Genomic DNA, 21,532 nt, shown 5'->3' with positions numbered 1-21,532 from the left:
CGGTTGGCAGGGTAGAGACTCTGTCAAAATGTATATTTATCCAAAATTAATATGGAAAACTTCTCAAAAAAAAATTAATATGGAAAAAAGAAGGGAAATTTACATGAATATCATAATTAACTACAAAATTATAACTAAATCATATCATCAAACTTAATTCTCAACATATCATTTTTTTCTATATATATCAAATAAAATATGATTTTATATCTAATTTAAAAAGTTTAAACCCCAATTCATAAATCTCAAACTCTTGATAATATATTCTAGACCCATAATTTATAAACTTTAATCTTTAAAAATAAAGATTTTATTAGTTTGACATAATTCAAAATTATGACTTGACATAATTGTAAATAGTTTTTCAAAATTGAATTTCTATGTAAATTTTCCAAAAAAGAATCCACTTTTAAGCATTTTAATAGAAGCGAAGTTTTCTAAAATAACATGTCAAAACGAGTCAACACTCGTGTTTATACTATCAGTGTTTTGATCTACCCATGGATTACCTTTCACACCAAAACCACCTTTCGCTTACATCTGATGTAACGTGTAACAACCTAAAGCCTCTTTGGCTTCCCGATACATAGAATTTATCCCATTAACTAGAATCGTTTGTCTAAGAAATCTCTAGTGAAGAGGAAAGTTTGGGCATCTCACAAATAACAGAATCAAGAAGAAATTTCTAATTTTGAAAAGGTAAGCGTACAAAAAATTCACACAAAGCGAGAAAGAAATAAAGTGGAAAATATATGAAAAAGAGCTTGTAAGAAGGCTAACCTGAATATTAAAGAAGTTTTTTCGTTCTTAGGTTAAAATGAAGAACCTGTTGTGTCTTTTCCACTTTATATTCGAGTTCCAATGAAGGTAAAGAGGTTTTATGACTCATCACGAGGCTATATTCCTTTCCACTCCCAAATAACCCTTGATCCTTGTAAACAATGGTCATTAACACCCAATGAATGATAATTACTTTTTGAGATAAGCGCAAAAGACAACGATATTAACTTCCTTTCAAATCAAATGTTTGAATCCGACCAAAAGGGCCATATGCTTCGGACTGAACTCTCCAAGAGCCATTATGTCCTAAAAATCCCACCAGAAGAGTAGGCCTAAAGGCCTAAACTACTTGATATAGGATGAAATAATTAGGTCCAGTGGAACTAGTGAAATGAGCCTACATCAGGGGCCCATGCTAAATCAAGCCAGGGCTGTAACACGTGTAACGATGTAAAGACTTCATCTGAAAGCTAACCAGCTTAACTAACTAGACACGCAGACCAACGAATGGTTTACCTCAAAAGTACGCTCTCATTCCATATAGCACGTCGTATATTACAGAATAATGAAAAGGGAAAGGAGTCAGAAGCCAATCAGTTGCCTACATGTGGAAATATGCACTACTCAATCCAACCAGGAGCTTACACGTGTAAAGTGAGAAACACTCTAGGTATGTAAATATCTATAAATAGCTTCATAAATAGAAAACGAGGTACATACACATTTATCTACTCTTCTACATGGCTTTTAAGTTATTACTTTCTCCAAAGTACTCTACTGACTTAAGCATCAGAGAGAGAACGCCGGATTCCGACCCCTTCTTGACTGTTTGTTATTGATTCAGGTATTCTCAAAGTTGATCGGAAGTGATATTCATAATTGAAGACATCACCGCTAAACCATCGAATCAAATTCAAGGGAAAATGGTACTTGCACATCCTTCTAACCTATAAAAATGGATAACTTGATTTCTCTCTCATCATTGATAACGTTGTAAACTTTTCTCTTTTATAAAAAAAAAAATAGAACTTTGGTTTCAGAGTTCACCCCTCGCATGTCAATTGTTGTAAACGAAGCCAAACATTGAGGAATTGAGCCAATAACAATCTTACTTCTAACGTCATAATTTATAATTGAAAACCTAATATTGACAAGTTTAGTCAATTTCAAGGAATTTTCTTCTTAGTCATCAATTTTATTATCTCCATCAATGTCTTATTCTCATTCATCAATGACACAATAAAAACATATATATACACATGAAAAGAATTATAAAAATTATTTCATGTTCTGCACATTTTCGAAAAAAAAACAATTAAAATTCAAATATTTTAACCAATTAAGATTAGATTGAGTGGTTAATGTCATGAAACCGATTTAACTAAAACGTCAAGCTAATAGTTAACGCCCAATCATAGATCTTATATTAATCTCTAACACATCCTCATACGCAAATGTCACATGAGTTTGTAGCGTGTACAACACATGCCCAACCCAGCCCAACCCACCATGTGTCTTAATTCCACAAATTAATGGGGTTGTCAGGACTCGAACCCTCTAAGAGGACTGAATATCATGTTATGGAACCAATTGAACTAAAAGCTCAAACTGATTGTTAAAGCTCAATCATATATCTTATACTATAATCTCTGACAATTAAAGGTCTCAAGTCGCTTAAACTAGATCTCGAATTCAAATCCTAACGTACATAAAAAGCTTTAATTAGAAAATGATACATTTAAAGGATGTTTGATGCCTGGTCAACCTCGAACTGAAAATCAGATAAACTATAAAAAAAAATTAAATATTTAGTAAAGGTTAGAAGCATTTTATCTTCAAATCTATTTTGATATCTATGCATTGTAATCTTTAATTTTATAATGTTAGATGTAATATATATTTATAAAAAAATATAGATATATATAGATTTGGTGAATGATGATAAGGACATGTTGAAATGAAATCTCATTCATCAGAAAACAACAAATTGAAGAAAAATATCTTTGGATTTAATTATTTTTCTAGTGAATTAGTTGACAATTAATATTTTATAAAATGACAAAGTTTGTTGTCAAAATTAGGAAAGTTAAATTAACAACTTCAATGATATTGCTAAGATTTAGTTGATAACGATGCTATCCAATTTCAGGTGATAACATTTTCTATCTCTTCATTTATTTTTAGTATTTTAATTAATTCTCCTTTAAAGAAAGAAAACAAAAATAATATATATTAATAGTATAAAATAGCCTAACATTGAAGTACGACTATGAGCAATTTTACCTCTAAAATTTAAAATAGTATAATTTTATTCTAAACGTTAACGGCCAAGAGCAATTTTTAGGGTTGTCAATTAGTTGGGGATTCCCCATCCCCGTTGGAGACTCGCAACAGGGAATCCCCGTTTAGAATCCCCATTAGGTGGGGATGGTTTTTATATTGTCCCCAACACTCAGGATGGGGTGGGGATGGTTATAAGTGTCCCATCCCCATCCCCATCTTCGTCCTCATCCCCATCTCCGAATGTCCCTAGCGAATCTCCGACTAAATACCTAAATATAGAAAAAAAAAACTAATATATATTATTAATTTATTTTAGACTTGTTTTTATTTTATGCTTTGAATCTTTATTTGTAACTGCTTAGTTAATTTTCTATGTCTAGTAGTTTATGACTTTATATGTTCCTGGAATAATAGTTTATGGTTTTAAAAAAAATTATATAATATAAATGGATGTTTTACAAGAAAAAAAGTAAAAAACTTAAGAACTTAAACGAAGATGGTAGCCAAATTTTCCCCATTTGTAATTCGGGGACGGAGACAGGGAATACCCGATAGACCAATGGTCGAGGATGGTAATGCAATCCCCGCCCTGCCCATTTACAGCCCTATCAATTTTTACTTAATGTTGGCAACTTGGGTTAATTTGAGAAATAATTCATCAAACTGTTTTTTCAGTCATAAATTTTAGTAATAGATCACAAACACATGAATAGACGTGAAAAAAAATTAAAAATTAAAAAATTATATTATATTTTGTATGAATTGGACAAAAAAATTTAAATATCTCGTCGAATTTAAAAAAAATTAATCTCCAATTCTATTACTAAATCACAAAAAATGTGATTTTTTTAGAACTAACCTTTATGTAATTGGTGCAGAATTAGTAATAAAACATCTGTATGTTATAATGATATCAGAAATTGACCCAACTTATCAATGTTAGGGGTAAAATTGTTATTAACGTTGGTTGCCAACGTTAGAGGTAAAATTGCATTATTTTAGACGTTAGGGGTAAAATTGCTCCTGACTGTCAACGTTAAAGGTATTTTTGCACCTTATCACTAAGAGGATTAAACTCATATTTGATCTTTGTAATATCTAAAATTTTGTCATTTAACCCATGTATATCATGTGGTAACATTTGCTCCTTGGAAATATTCACATCACTGTTAAAAAAACAAGACCATCTAGGCCTCCTACACGATCGAAATCAACAATTTATCCTAATTTTCTCCGATTAGTCCATCTGGGCATTTTTTTAACCCTATGCTATCTTTAGAAGCCTAGATTCTGCCTAGACTGCTTGGACGTCGCCTAGACCGCCTAAGTGACGATGCACAAAATCATTTTTTATTATTAATTTTTTTTTTGTTTAATATAATTCACTTTTAAACATTGTCGCATGGCTATTCATGAATTGTATTTATTGTTTTCGGATAATTTGGTTTAATTGTGTTCTCTACTTGTTTTCATGATATGGTTTAAGACTTTAAAGACATTGTTTCATAGCTTTTGGTGAATTATATTACTTGTGAATATTATATTTTATTTGTTTGGATTGTTTCAATAATATTATTATTGAAATGTGAGGTTTACATATTTTTAAAGATATATGTTCAAATTGACGTGTTTTTTATATTAAATATTTTTACATTATTATTTTTGGATGATATGATGTATATTTTAATTCAATTTATATGATAATTTGTTGATTAACAAATAAAAAGTATAAAAATACAAATCTGATTAATTTCCACCTAATTCTCGAGGCATCTGTCTGTCCGACTAGTGCATAACCTTTTTTACAATATTGATTCACATATGTGACATTTAACCCATTTTGGATGGAAAACTAACCAATTTGTTAAAAAAATCCCACATAACGCAAGTTCTAACACGTAACATATACACATGGTAATTGATTTAATTTTTTATATATATTTAATATATAGATAAATAAGGAATTAATTTTTTTCTTATTTATCCACGTATTAACTCTATATAAAAAAAATAAAAATGGTTATATTTACATGTCAAATGTTAAAAATTATGCATCTGGTAAAAAAATTTAATAAAATCGGTTAGATTCTATCAAATTGGGTTAAATGTTACCGATGAGAATATTACAGAAAGTAAATGTTATCAAATAATACTACATAGATCAAATGATAAAATTTTGAATTTATAGGGACCAAATAGGAGTTTAATCCTGTATTAATTTTAATATTTTACCAATTGGGCATAAAATAATGGATAAAATTATAATACTTAGGCATGATGTCACATCTTTCATTAACAACTAGGAGCCTTGATGTCCAAGTTTTTAAAAATAAATAAATAAATAAAGAAAAGGAAAATGAAAAATTGCTTTTGGTGCAATTATTCTCAATTATCACAAGACATATAATTCTTATAAGTAATATATGTTTTTGGACACAATAATTCATTATACTTTGGGAAAAAAAGATAGTAAGTTTATAGTACTCCTTTTGTTTTGTTTTTTTATATTTTGGGGTACTGTTCGAAACCAAGGCCGTTTGGACTGTCTAGACCTTGATTAGGCGCTTAAAATTGAAAATTTGTTCCGATTTTTTTCGATTAGTTCCTTTATGTGTTTTCTTGGTCTGAGGCGATTTTTAGCCGATTGGGTTCTGCTTAGACCATCTCGATATCGTCTAGATGTTGCCTAAGTGACGATGAACAAAAGCATTTTTTATTGTGAATTTATTTTTTGGTAAATAATTTATTAGTCTCTACTTTTTTACGTAACGCACTGTTTAGTCTCTTTATTTTGAAAAACATATTATAAGGTCTCTATCTTTTGTCAATATTAACACTTTTGTTCTTTTATCTATTTTTTATAGATTTTTAACCGAACATATCTTAGGTTTCAGGACAATCATAGTACGATACAAAATGATCATTTACTCTGTTATTTTATGTTTTTAAACCAAATATAACGGTTAAGAATCTAAAAAAAAGACAGAATGATCAAAGGGTTCATAATGACAATAAGGACCTTCTAATATGTTTTTTAAAATAGAGGACTAAAGAATGTATTGGGTAAAAAAAGCTCAATGATATTGTTGTTGAAATATTGATGTTTACATATTTTTAAAGATATATGTTACAAATATACGTATTTTTCTATATTAAATAATTTATATTATTGTTTTTAGATAATATGATACATACTTTATTTGAAATTATATAACAAAGTATATAATAATTTGTTGATTAACAAATAAAAATACAAAACTATAAATCTGATTAATCTCCGATTAATCCTCAAAAGCTCTATCTATCCAATTAGCGCCTAACGTTTTTTACAACCTTGATTTCAGGTCTGTTTAGTTCAAATGTTATTATTACTATTTATTATTGTTGTTTTTTTTTATATATCTTAGTAGTTCGTATATATTAATTGATTTCCCTTTTAGTATATTATCCACAAAATCGGTCATTATTAATGTTGAAAGTTCAAAGAAACTTAGGGTCCGTTTGTTTTACATACTATTTGATGTTTGCTGTTGGAAAAAACTGCTTTTCTAGAAAGCAGGGATTCTCTACTTTTGTAAAAGACTAATTTTCACGTGTAAAAGGTAAACAATACGTCATTAGCCAAACATCTAAAACTCTCCATTTTGAAGTGAAAATGAAAACATGAGTATGAAAATGAGCAACCAAACACCCCCTTAATCAATTCTCAACTGGAGGATGCACGAAAGATCGGTTAAAATCCATTTGAAAAGAACGACTCCATTCAATTTTTGATCTAAAATGAGGATTTAGAGGTGTAACGATTGCATCTCAATTTTTCTTTCGAACTAAACACTTTTATTCTACTGTTTAGAGTGGTATTCTCTATGGTTGTAAGAATCGAATCAGACTGACCAGTTCAACCCGATTTGACTAGAATCGAATTTTCAATATTTGAAAACTAGAGAAAATCACTCGAACCGACCGGATTAACTGTGAATCAGTTGACTCGATTCCAGTTGAGCAGTTTGATCCGATTAGCCTATACACATGTATACTTTAAAAAATGTAAATTTTCGCAAAGGTAAGATTCAAACCTTGAGTCTTTAAATTGATACTAATGTTTACCGTTGCACCACTATTTCACTTATAATTATTATTAACCATTTAAAAATATATAGTTATTTTATAAATTAAAGGCCTAATACATCACCAGCTCTCTGAACTTGTCCATAACAGTAGATTGGCTCCCTGAACTTTGCAAGTGCCTTACCAGCTCTCTAAACTTGCTTATTTCGTATCACTGGCTCCCTAAACTTGTCCATAAAAATTGATTAGCTCCTCTAACTTTGTAAATGTCTCACCAGCTCCTTAAATTTGCTTATTTCGTAACAACTAAATACAAAAATCATAATACTAACTCGGATTAAGGTGCAAAAATACCCCTAACGTTTTGGATCAGGAGTATTTTTTTATATCTAATGTCTAAAATGGTGCAATTTTACCCCTAATATTAGTAGCCAAGAGCAAATTTATAAATTTGGTGAATTTTTTTGTCCAATTTGTACAAAAGTCAATATATTTTTTTATTTTTTTTCACATCCCAACATATGCTTGTGATTTGTTACTGATAAAATGACGGACGTGTGAAGTGTAGCTGACAAGATTCATGACCGAGAAGACAGTTTGATGCATTATTTATTCAATTAACCAAATTTATCAATGTTAGGGGTAAAATTGCTCTTAGCTTCCAATGTTAGGGATAAAATTGCACCATTTCAGATGTTAGAGGTATTTTTGCACCTTAATCCGAGTTAGTATTATGGTTTTTGTATTTAGTTGTTACAGAATAAGCAAGTTTAGGGAGATGATGAAACACTTGCAAAGTTCAGGGAGCTAATCAATTTTTATAGACAAAAGGTTAGAGAACTGGTAATACGAAATAAGCAAGTTTAGGAAACTGGTGAGATACTTGTAAAGTTCAGGAAGCCAATCTACTATTATGGACAAGTTTAGGGAGCTATTGATGTATTAAACCTAAATTAAATAATTAAAATATTATTTAGTATTAATTTTTTTTTCTCAAAAGTTGCTTAGCAGTGGAGCATTTTTTTTTTAAAAGTTGTCAAGCGTGATGTAGAATAGAGAGAAAATAAAATAATATACTTTAGAATGATTTGTTAAGTTTGGACAACATTCTCAGGTAAGATGACACCATTTTAAACATTACGAATAAAATTGCTTTTAATTATCAATAATAGAGATATTTTTACACCTTATGCCAAAAATACAAAACGACGTAGTTTGGGCTAAAAAAAATTCACAAAAATTTACCGATTACCATTAATAATAAACAGTAAATAACACGACGTGAGAGCCATGTTAATTCAAAGTATCCCGATATCCTCTTGAATTTGGATAAAATGTCCAGTTAGCCTCATGAACTTGTATAAAAATGTAATCATTTAATTACTCAGTTGCAAAAAAAAAAAAAAAAAAAGTTAAATGTGGAAGATATATTGCACGTGTCTAAAAAAAGTAAAATGACCAATGTCGAGGTATGCGGTTCTAATATTAGAGAATACAAGTTTTACAGTTGAACAGGTAAGAACTTCATTTTTAATATATTATATGAATTATGTAATAACATTCTAAGGCATCTTTCGCATGCAGTTTACTTTTTTTGCACCCGAGTGATTAATTGATTGCATTTTACGTAAGTTCAGAGGCTAACTAGACATTTTATGCAAGTTCAGTGAGCTATCAGGAGTGATTAATTGATTACATTTTATGTAAGTTCAGAAAGCTAACTAGATATTTTTATTTTATATAAATGGCAAAAAACATCATTAGGCCCCTGATCTTTCATTTTTTGGTTCATTAAGCTATTGATCTTTTATTTGGATACATTAAGCCCCTGATCATTTATTTTTTTATCTCATTAAGCCCATGATGACCAAATTAGTAAGTTGTGAACATCTAATTATGTTAAAAAGACGTTATTAACTTCATCTGTATTTGAAATTATTAAAAAATATATTTTTTACAGTTTGAATTAAGGTTTTTACAGTTTTTCTATAGCCACATTACTCATCCAAAACTGCTTTCAACCAGTGAAAAAAGATAAATTTTGAATGCACATGCAATGAATGACAATCTGTTAACCGAATTTTATGTTCAAAATTACTTAATTTGGTCATCAAGGGCTTAATGAGAGCAAAAATAAATGATCAGAGGGTTTAATGTATTCAAATAAAAGATCAATGGCTTAGTGAACCAAAAAATGAAAGATCGGAGACCAAATAATACTTTTTGCCTATATAAATTTGGTGGGATATTAGAATACTTTAAAAGTTCAGGGGTCTATTGAGCTTTTTGGACAAGTTCAGGAACAAATAATGTATTAAGCCCGGTCAAAAATCGATTTAAGAAAAGGAAAAGACAAAGCAACACAACCGAAATTGAGGAAACAAGGTGTCCCCACAAAATGTAAGCAAGGGTAATTTAGTCATTTACATTACTTAACAACAAGAGAGAGAAATAATAGGGATGTGTGGAGGGTTTGTTTGTTTTTGGGGGATAATAATTAATTTGTTACTGTCTGTTGCTAATTACAACAATTAATTAATTAATTTATCAGTAAACCAAATTTAATTAAAATAATAAACAAAAGAAAATAGCAAATTTGATCCTCCAAGTATTAGGAATAGAATATTAATATCATTAAACTTATTTTCTTAACATTAAAATTAGGCCTAAGCCATACGCAATCTCATGAACTTGTCAATTTTGGTTATTTTACCCCCTGAACTTACGGGATGACCTATTTACCTCCTCAACTATTTAAAAGTGGTAGAGTGGTAAAGACTCTTTCTCCCTTAACCAAAGCTCCAGGGATCGATCATCGCCTTTGGGAATGGAAAGAATTTTTGTGGTCAACAGTCCCACCCATAGAGGTGCAAACCATCTGTGAAAGTGAATAGTCACTACTGTCGACGGTGGATACACTTACGAACCAAAAAAAAAAGTGGTATTAGCAACTCCATATTTTCATTATAACGGAAACAAGATTAAGTTCCAACATTAGTACAAGTGTTCATGGAAGTATATGAACTAGCATGCATATATGTAGATGATTTAGAAGGAGTTAAAGCTATATGCGATTTTTACAAGAGAAAACGTGTACTTTTTATATTAACCTCATTGAGACTTGTAATTTGAATTGCCACCTTCTGGAACCTTTCCACTCATTCCTTCAATGACTCATTCGGCTCTTGAACCAAATAATTCAAGTCTTGCATGGTTTTGCTCTCAGGAATGGATGTGATAAAGTGATCACAAAATTTTTGAGACATTTGCTTGAATGGCTGAATAGAACCTGGTAAAAGCTGATCATACCAGTAAGCTGATGAATCCCGGAGAGTTGTAGAAAAGAGTCTACACATTTCAGCGTCTGTAGCCATAGTAGTCTGAAGCGTTCTCTGAAAGTTCTTTACATGCAAAGTGGGATCAGTCATCCCGTTGTAATCCTTCAAAACCGGATATTTGAATCCCCTAGGCATGGGTTGGTCCATGATATCTGCACTCAAAGGAGTCTCTGTCTCAACTGCCACCACTCCTTTCGACAACAAACCCTCATCCTTCATTGCCTCCTTCAACTCTCCTCTCAATAGATTCAACATTTCTTGCTTTAATGATAGCTCTCTTGAAACCTGCTTCGGCATGGCAGGCCTTCGGTTACCAGGAGATTTAGATTCTCCCTGACCTCTCCTTCGAGAATTGCCCTGCCTTCTTTCTTCAGGAGAATCCTTACGAGAATATCTCTGTTTTTTTGGAGACATCGAACCTCGTTCTTTATTTGTCAATTTGAATAGTGAAGGAGAATTATATCTCCGACGATAAGGACTGATTGACTTGTCTTTAGATCGGCCTCTTCTCTCTTTACGCCAATGCTCTACCGAAAGCTCTCGCTTCCTCAGACATGTTCTCATATCATGATGTCTCGTAGTGCATGCGACAGAGCTTCCATCTCTCTCGTTCTTGCCTGCTCTTCTTGCTTCCAATAACTCCAACCGCATTGCCTCCATCTGTGAAGCATGCTCAGCTCTCAATATATTCATTGACTCTTGCACCGAGCCCATATTATATATGAGTTGCTTCATGAGTCCATCCATAAAACTCCTATGTTGAGGATCCATAGATCCTAGACATGCCTCTATTTACTGATCCAAAGCTGGCATTACAAACAAAGGTGTAATCGGATGATTACTAATATCCACCAAACCCTTAGGAATAATAGCAGAAGAACTTGGGATATCCTCTACTCTCTAGCTACGGCAGGTTGAACAACCTGAATATTTGCTGGTTGAAGCAAATCTCCACTACTGGATGGATTATAGAAGATTGAACATAGACCATTCTGAAATGAGTAATGATCCACCTTCACCGCACCAAATGATGTCGTAATGTCGAATCACCATGTTTTGAGACCTGCAAAACAGAATACTGTCAGATAGGGAGTCGGTGACCAGCAAACCCTCTCTGAAGCTTAAGTCAATATGTGAATAAAGGACTTAAGGTGTACACTACTAGTTGTAGTATATAGAACAATGTGTACCTTTCTCCATGTGCTAAGCTTCTATTTATAGTAATTCGGGCTTCAACTCATGTACACGTGTCAGCATCATATTAGTCTGGAACCTAAATTCTCTCTTTAATTGAGCTTAGTGTGTTTATGAGGTCTAAAACATTATTTCACAAATGGACCATTTTGGGGACCCCAGATGAGCCGGCCCAAAGGGTAAGTTATGGGCTTTACGGAGGCCTATCTAATATTATTTACCATATCACCTGGATTGAAGATGGCAAAGAGAAAGTTGATGTGTGGCTTTCACGATATCTTCTTTCCTTTGAAATAGGGCAAAATCAACTCTTGAAATAAAACAAAACATGGAGGGTAGTTTTGGAAAAAGAAAGATATATCACCTGCCTATCCTCTAATTTGGGGTGTAAAGAAAACTGGCCAAATTTCACCTCACCTATCCTCACTTACTGTTACACTCAATTACACCTCAAAACAAACAAGATTACTTACCCTCACTTACTTTAAGATACCTCCATCCAAACAAGGCCTAAACGCAGCTTTCTCAACTTTTACGGAAATAAGTTTTATATTTATCAAACGTTGCTTTTAATTTGTAAAATTGGAAAATAACTTTTAGGTTCTAGGAAAGTAATAAACTGGCCCGTAGAGTTGGATGATTTTGCCATAAAAAAATTAAGTTTTGTATTAGTGTTTCATTTCTAGTACAATTCAGTCCGATCTTTAGGAAAAAGTAAACAGTTTAATTTGATTTTTTATTTTTTTTATCAGGTATGCAATCCAATTGAAGAATCTTCAAGATCCATGCTCAACTCTAATAAAAGTACTATAGAAGAAATTAAATGTAGGGCAGTTTGACATTGTTGTGACTAACAAAACTTGTTACAGAGGAAATTACTCTGAGAAAAAGTGTTGTAGGAAAAATATTATAAATATATAGTAGATACATGATAAAATTATAAAAGTCGAGAAATAATATATATATATATATATATATATATATATATATATATATATATATATATATATATATTATGTTATATTAAAATTTAAGACTATTTTTGTAAAAAAAATAATAATTTAATAAATCTTTCCTAATAAGTTGGAAAACTATTTTCTCTAAAAGCTAGTTTTTTCCTAAATACATATTGCTTTTAAGTAAATAAGTTTTATATTTATCAAACGTTGTTTTTAGTTTGTAAAATTGGAAAAAGCACATTTAGATTTTAGGAAAGTAATAAACTTCCCATAGAGCTGGATGATTTTTCCGTAATGAAATTAAGTTTTATAGCGTTTGTGTTTTATTCCCAATACTTAAAAGACCATATATATAATTAAGCCTAAAAAAATTGGGGTTTGCTTAATAATAATGTTTCCTTAAATTTGGAGGCTTTTGCCGGACGCTCCTTGATTTTTATTTGAGTATTCGATTTGGTTCAAGAATCTCTAACCTATCAGTAATAGTGGGAATTTAAAAATCTCAAAATTTATACCTAATGTAAAGTCAACAGTACATTCAATTCGATCTTAAGAAAAAAAGTAAACAGTTCAATTCAATTTTGGATCTTTTAATCTGGACATTCGGCATGGTTCAAGAATCTCTAAGATCCACGCTCAATCCTAGTAATTCGTTTAGGAGAAATCAAATGTAGGGAAATTTTGGCATTTCTGTGACCAACAGAACCTGCTGTGTGGGAAAGTGCTATGAAAAAAAATTGCTATAGAAAAAAGTTAACAAGTATTATAAATACATACTAAAAGTTCTAAAAGTGAATAAATACAAAATTATATATATATATATATTATATTGGAAGTTAGTGCTAATTTTGTCTAAAAAAATTTAATATCCATTTTCCTAATAAGCCGGGAAAACTTTCCACAAAATCTATTCCTAATAAACTTTCCGTAGAGTTGGATGATTTTGCCGTAACAAAATTAAATTTTATAGTGTTAGTATTTTATTCCCGATACTTAAAGGACCATAGATAATTAATCTCAGCTTTTCTAATAAGTTGAAAAAACTACTTTCTCAAAAACTTAGATTTTTCTAAATCCAGCTTTTAAGGAAATAAATTTTACATTTATGAAACGCTGCTTTTAGTTTGTAAAATTGGAAAAAGCACATTTAGATTTTAGAAAAGTAATAACCTTCTCATAATGATGATTTTGCCGTAACGAAATTAAGTTTTAAAGCGTTAGTGTTTTATTCCTGATACTTAAAAAACCATAGTTGTAATTAAGCCAAAAAAATTGGGGTTTGCTTAATAATAATAATGTTTCCTTGATTTTGGAGCCTTTTACTGGACGAAACAACTCCTTGATTTTTATTTGAGTATTCGATCTGGTTCAAAAATCTCTAACCTACCAGTAATAGTGGCAATTTAAAAATCTCCAAAAAAAAAAGTTAACAGTACATTCAGTTCTATCTTAAGAAAAAAAAAGTAAACAGTTCAATTCAATTTTGGATCTTTTTATCCGGATATTTAGTCTGGTTCAAAATTCTTCAAGATCCACGCTCAATCACCAATTTTAGTTATAACCCCTCTAGTGCTTGGTTGTTACTAATTACTGGAAAGTAACAACCAAGTGAGAAGGCTGCTTTTATGGAAAGAAATTTTACATTTATCAAATGCTGCTTTTAATTTGTAAAATTGAAAAGGCAGTTTTTAGGTTCCGGGAAAGTAATAAACTGGCCTCTAGAATTGGATGATTTTGCTGTAAAGAAATTAAGTTTTGTAGCATTACTGTTTCATTCCTTATGCTTAGAGGACTATAAGTGTAATTAAACCAAAAAATATGAATTTTATCATTTTTTATTTGAATATTCGTTGCAGTTTAAGAATCTCCAACATATCAGTAATAATGGGGATTTGAAAATCTTTGTATTATACCTACCGTAAGTCAACAATAAAAGTCGGTTCAATCCTATATTAATGGTGGGGATTTGATAAATACAATTTGTTTCAAGCCTATTATACCTAAAGTAATGGTGGGGATTTGAAAATCTTCAGTATCGTTGTATAAAAAAACTAATAAGTATTTGATCAATATTGATAAAAGTTCTAAAAATAAAAAAATAAAAGATAAAAAAATATACATCATGGTAATATTGAAAGTTAGTATTATTTTAGTAAAATAATTCTAATTAGTTGGGAAAACTACTTTCCCAAAAACTTAGATTTTCCTAAATGCAGCTTTTAAGGAAATAAATTTTACATTTATCAAATACTACTTTAAATTTGTAAAATTGAAAAAAGCACATTTAGATTTTAGGAAAATAATAAATTGTGTTTCACGCATATACCTTTAATTAAATAATAAGAAAATTCAAATTTAGAGATTTAATAAAACAATAAAAAAAAGTATGTTGATTATATCAAAACTAGATAAAAATAAAAAATTTAGTTTATCATGGGTAGGGGTCCTATTGCTGACTAAGCACATGGAGAAATAGGACTTTCACCTAATCTATCTTTAGATTGATCTTCTTGTGATGAGAAATATGAATTCACTCGTGGAACAAAGGCAGAATTGGTAAAGATTGGAATCCACAAGCTCGAAGCAAAGAGAAAACTCAGCCCAGTTGAAGAAGCTCTTGCTGGAAAAGATGTTTTAGACGCTGAATTAACAGTGCTAAAAGCATATTAGTCAGATTAGCTTCCCCTGCGATAGATCTGCCTTAACGGGAGATTCTGCATGGAATGTTCACTTAGTTTTAGTTGAGAATTTCATCCATGTAAGCACTTTCGAAATGAGTCCCTTATTTCCTCCTTAGGAGCGAATCTATTCTTGAAAGCCTTCTTCCCTGATTTTGATACCTAGGACTGTGAAGTTGGATGATTTTTCCGTAACGAAATTAAGTTTATAGCATTAGTATTTTATTCTCAATATTTAAAGGACCATGAATGTAAATAAGCCTAAAAAATTGGGGTTTGCTTAATAATAATGTTTCCTTTATTTTGGAGGCTTTTGCCAAACGAGACATCTCACCAGTTCAGTATTATACCTACGGTAAGTTATCGATACGATTCAGTTATGTCTTAAGAAAAAGTAACAGTTCAATCCAATTTTGGATTTTTTATTCGGATATTCAGTACGATTTAAGAATCTTCGAGATCCACGCTCAACTCTAGTAAATGTACTATAGGAGAAACTAAATGGAAGACCATTTTGGTATTACTATACTCAACAGAACCTACCGCATGGGGGAAATGCTGTGAAAAAAAAACTGGTATATATATATATATATATATATATATATATAGCCAGTTTGGTATTACTATGCCCAACAGAACTTACCGCGGGGGAAATGTTGTGGATAAAAACTGATGTAAAAAAATTTGATAAGTGATTAATAAATACATAATAAAAGTTTTAATATATATATATATATATATATATATATATATTACATTATGGTATATTGAAAGTTATTTCTATTTTAGTAAAAAAATTAAAAATAAATAAATATCCGCTTTTCTAATAAGTTGAAATAACTACTTTCCACAGCTTTTCCTAATTGGCTTTTAAGATAATAAATTATATATTTATCAAACGCTTCTTTTAGTTTGTAAATTGGGAATAACACTTTTAGATTCTGGAAAAGTAATAAACTGACCCGTAGAATTAGATATTTTTGTCGTAAAGAAATTAAGTTTTGTAGTATTAGTGTTTCAGTCTTTATACTTAGAGAATTATAAGTGTAATTAACTATAATTTACCATCTTTTTATTATTTGGGTATTCACTTACAGTTTAAGAATCTTTAACCTATCAGTAATAGTGGAGATTTGAAAATCTCTAGTATTATACCTATGGTAAGGCATCAGTACAATTCAGTTCGGTCTTAAGAAAAAAGTAAGTCGTTCAATCCAAGATATTTTTATCTGGATATTTAGTCTAGTTTAGAATTTTCCAAAATCAACGTTCAACCCCAGTAAAAGTACTATAAGAGAAATCAAATGTAAGACCTGTTTGACATTGATGTGGCCAACAAAACATGTTATGAGAAAAATTGTTGAATAAAAAAATTGATAAATATTTAGTAAATACATCATAAAAGTTTTAAAAATCAAGAAATAAAAGATAAATATATATCATGGTAATATTGAAAGTTAGTGCTATTATAGAAAAAAAATATCAACTTTTATAATAAATTAGAAAAACTAGTTTCCCAAAAACTTAGATTTTCCTAAATGCACTTTTAAGGAAATAAATTTTATATTTATTAAATGTTGCTTTTAATTGTAAAATTGGAAAATGCATATTTAGATTTTAGGAAAGTAATAAACTTTTCGTCGAGTTGGATGATTTTGTCGTAATGAAATTAAGTTTTATAGTGTTAGTGTTTTATTTCTGATACTTAAATGACTATGAATATAATTAAGCCTAAAAAATCGGGGTTTGCTTAATAATAATGTTTCCTTGATTTTGGAGGCTTTTTCGAACGAGACAACTCACTAGTTGTTGCGGCTCTCTCAAATGACACTCACAATAAAGAAAAATATGTATATTACTTTATATTAAAATTTAAGGCTTTCGTTACGTATTTTCCACTGATAGTAGATAGAAGATAAAAATTCTAAAAGTCAATAAATGAAAAAAAATATGTACATTACTTTATATTAAAATTTAAGGCTTAAAAAAAATAATCCACGGTTTCCTAATAAGTTGGGAAAACTATTTTATCTAAAAGTTAGGTTTTTTTTTTTGAGAAAGAATCTGAATTTGAATTAAAGAATAGGAATATTACATTAATCCTATATGCAAAAAATTGAAATCTCATCCGGTACTTCTTCAATTAAGATTACCGGGTCCACTTTATTCCTACCCCATCTAGCTAACTCATGAGCTACTAAATTTCCCTCCCTTATTGTATGTGAGTACTCGACTTTATGGAATTCCAATGCCATCAACTTCAAATCCGTCACCAGCATTGATCCCACTCCATTTGTAAATTTCTGACCCTTAATTGCAGATATCAAGTTGGCATTATCGTTCCATCACGTGCCAGCTCCAGTGCCCATATAGCTGCCTTCGTCTCTACAATGTCTACGCTGATACTGCTGTCATACTGTTTTGCCACTGACAACATAACTTCTCCTTCCGAATCCCTGATAACAACCCCGATTCCGCCCGACATCCCTGTTGGTCCCTTGTTTAGTTGCAAGTATAGTTCCAAAGGGGGGGGGGGGGGGGGTTAGGAACTATTTAAACTTTTTCCCGCAATTTTAGGCAGACTTCTTTTTCTAAAGAAAGTTTGAACAGCGGCGCTGAGTGAACAGTAAGGTACTGGCTTAGTCAACAGGTGACTAGGTCAGTTTCTTAGCTTGAGTCAGGAGATAGCACTTAGAGTCTATTCCTGAGCTCAGACGTTCAACGCGCACAACTCAACTTGACCACTTTACTTGGTCAGTTTTGATTATTTAAAGCAAGCAATATAAATAAGGAGTTAAGGTAAGAAATACTTCACTCAGCAGATTTATCCAGGTTCGGCTTCTTCTAAGCCTACGTCCTGTCCCCGGAACACGTTCCGAGATTTCAAATACTCTACTGAGCTCTTTAAAGGTAGAGCCTCAAACCTTTTACAATATCAGCAATTGAGTATGACAAGAGTACCTTCCTCTATACTTCTACTCAATCCTAATCTCTCCGCTGAGTACTTAAAACCGAGTACTCAGCCTCTCCTTTCTATCTCTAGAAATGATAAGTGTTTTGTCCTAATACAAAGATGTGCTAAGACACTTTAGACGATTTACAATCACTCTAGACTTTTACACAGATATGAGAAATGTAGTGTAAGAATTTTGCTTTGCTTCTTGCTTGCAGAACTTGTAGAGATTTGGTCAGCGTAATGGCTTGATCAAGTTCTGTGTGTTGTGAAGCTTGTGATGGCACTATTTATAGAGACGTCTGGGTCATCGGTCATTTCGAATTTCGAAATAACCGTTGGAGGGAAACGGCTATGTGTCGTTGTCATCCTGACTTGTACAGAGCTCTCGGCTAATCACAATCGTGTATCTTCTGTCCTCGGTCAGCTCAGCAGATGGTCTCTCCTTTTATGGTAAAGTCAACTGGACAGCATACTGTGTCGTCTGAACTTTGCCAAAAGAGGAAACACTTTGTTTGGAAGTTTTCCTTTGCCAGCTGCTGTCTTGTACGCTTTGTCGAGACTACTCAGCAGCTTCATTGTGAAGTTGTTCCTGAAGGTCTTCTAGATCCTTCCGTTTGCTGAGTTGCGTTTTTGTTCAAAACGGCAACGTCTTGACATACGCGGGCTGAGTGTACTGAGTTGTTTGACTTGGGCCTTGGCTTCCGTATTGGGCTTGGGCCTTCCAATCCTTATGACTTATAACATTTATACTCAACATTGAACAAACACATTAGTAGAATAAATCAAAGCATTTAAACTTAGTGTGTTTAGAATATGTATTTTAATTTATACTTAAACAATTTTGTCAAATCAAAATTATGTGGAAAGGTGTTTCAACAAACTCCCCCATTTTGATGTTGGCAAAACTATTCAGCAAGGAACTCAATATGAGCTCCCCCATGATAGTTGACCTAGTATAATTAAGCAAACTCCCCCGTAAGGGTTGAGCTACTGACTTAGTTTTACTTAAGACATTTAAGGATTTAAATGAGTAAGTCTAAGGTCAGTTTTCAGATATAGGTCAGCTATATCACATATTCTATTTACTCAGTGTTAGGTGGAAGTTTTTAGACATATAGAGCGCGCTGAATAATTTGTTGTTCAATGAGTTCTTATCAGAATATTTCATAAGTGTATAGGTTCATGTCAAACATGTTATCAGCATATCATTTAGTCAATGAATATTATAAGTGTTAAACAAAGCTGATATAAATGAAGATACATAATAACTCAGTACTTATTAGCATATATCATAACTCAGTATTTGAATAAGAAAAGTAAATATGATATATAAGTTGAAAGAAGTCAGCAGTTACACAGCAAAAGAAATAATCATAGCACATAGATTACAAATGTTAAGACCTAGCCTATCTATTTCTTTTTCTTGCCTTGTGACTGACTTCGCTCGTACTGACGTCGCTCATGCTGAGCTCTGGCAGCTTGCGCTTTCTCCCCCGTTTTGTCAACTTCAGGGAGGTTGAATGCATCGGTTAAGATAGCGCGAGTCAGTTCTTGTGAAAGCTCCTTTAGCTTGTCAGCGCTCTCATTTACGCCATCAAAAATGGCAACTCCATCAGCTGATACTTCGACTGGTACTCGAAGATCAGCAGCACTGAGCATATTTACACTGAAAGCTTGAGCTTTGGCTTGCCAGAGGAGGGCTTCAGAGAGGCCTGCAAAAATTTGGTGGAATGTCTTCAAGAGAGCTGAGTCATAATGATGACGCTGGATATTGTTGTGACGGATGTGGTTGAAAGATTGTTGTGCGAGAGACAGCAACTCATTCTGCTTTAACACATCAGTATCCATCTCTTGCTTGTTTAGGTTAAGGAGCCTGATGGCCTCACCGATTTGCTCTACTGAGCACTGACTGTATGACACCATTTGCTCATTGGTCTTAAGTTGCTCAGTATGAAGCTGAGCAAAGAGCATTTTGAGTTCAGAGGAAGTGGCGTAGTCAGTGTTCACAGCAGACAACTTCTGAACTTGCTGATGGAGAGAGTTCAGATGTTGAACTATTGTCAGCTGTATCTCTGCCAACTTGGCAAGTGAATCCTGCTTAGCTTGCTGAGCTAGGAAGGACAAGACTACATTCAGCAGATCCTTCAGTCCCTTGACTTCGTTAAGAAGCAGAGTGACCTGGGAGAGCTGAGTTGCCTCAGGAATGGAAGATTCAGCAACAGGCGAAGCGGAATGTTGAAGATCTTTGATAAGTGCTTGCACTGAGTCAATGAGCTTTTTACCGGACTCAGTGGCAGCCAGATGGACATCCGTATGACCAGTAGAAAGTGGAGTAAAAGGAGTACCCTGGTCAGTGACCGGAAGAGTTTGCTCAATCTGCACTTGAGTCGGAGGTAATGTTGATTGATCGACAGAGAGGTTTGTTGTGGAAGTAATAACCCGAACACTGTCTGTGCTGACGGCGGAAGGATGGGGAGTCAGCACCATGCTTGAGGAGACAGCATGAACAGTGGACGGTTCAACCTGACTGGTTGAAGTTGTTGAAGTGTTATGGTCGGCATGTTCCTGTTGAGAAGAAACAGAGGCTTGTTTTTCCAACGGCGCTGAAGTAGAGGAAGTTGATGGCCGTTTGAAAAATTTTAGTTGAACAGTAGAGGGGTCCTTAGTTGTTTTTGAAAGAACAAGGTCAGGAAGAGTCGGTAGTTGCACAGGAGGTTCACTAACGAGCTTCTCACTGGCTTTAACCAACTTTCGCCTTCTACGTGGTGGAGTGAAAGTAGGAGCAGCTTCTTCTTTTGAATGAGTAGGAGAGGATTCCTGTTGCTCAGTATGAGTCTGGTCTGCTTGCTCTTCAACTTGTTCAACTCCCGCAGCCAACTCAGTGTCAGTCTGCACAGCTCCACCTGCTAACCCAGTGTTGGCATTTTCAACCTCGATTTCGCTGTCATACTCTTCAGACTCCTCAGCGTCATCCTAACCGCTGGTTTCATCGTCTTCCTCTTCCTCCTCAGTATTATCTCCATCAAGTTCTTCCTCAACTTGGGAGATGAAGTGGTCATCTAACTGGACCTCAGGTTCCTCAGCATCAGTACCTTGGCATTGAGTGAAATGAGAATCACCCGGTATAATAAAATCTGTCGGCATGACATCGAGAGGTGCCAGTGTTGAAGACTTCTGCTTCTTCTGAGGTAGCTCAGCAGCTTCCTCAGTGTCAGGCTCATCTTGCCTGCTTCTCTTCTCAGCTGACTTTCCAGCTGACCTCTGCCTCTTTGCTAG

The sequence above is a fragment of the Euphorbia lathyris genome, chromosome 1, assembly GCF_963576675.1.
Source record: "Euphorbia lathyris chromosome 1, ddEupLath1.1, whole genome shotgun sequence".
NCBI lineage: Eukaryota > Viridiplantae > Streptophyta > Magnoliopsida > Malpighiales > Euphorbiaceae > Euphorbia > Euphorbia lathyris.
Note: the sequence above shows the minus strand (reverse complement) of the source record.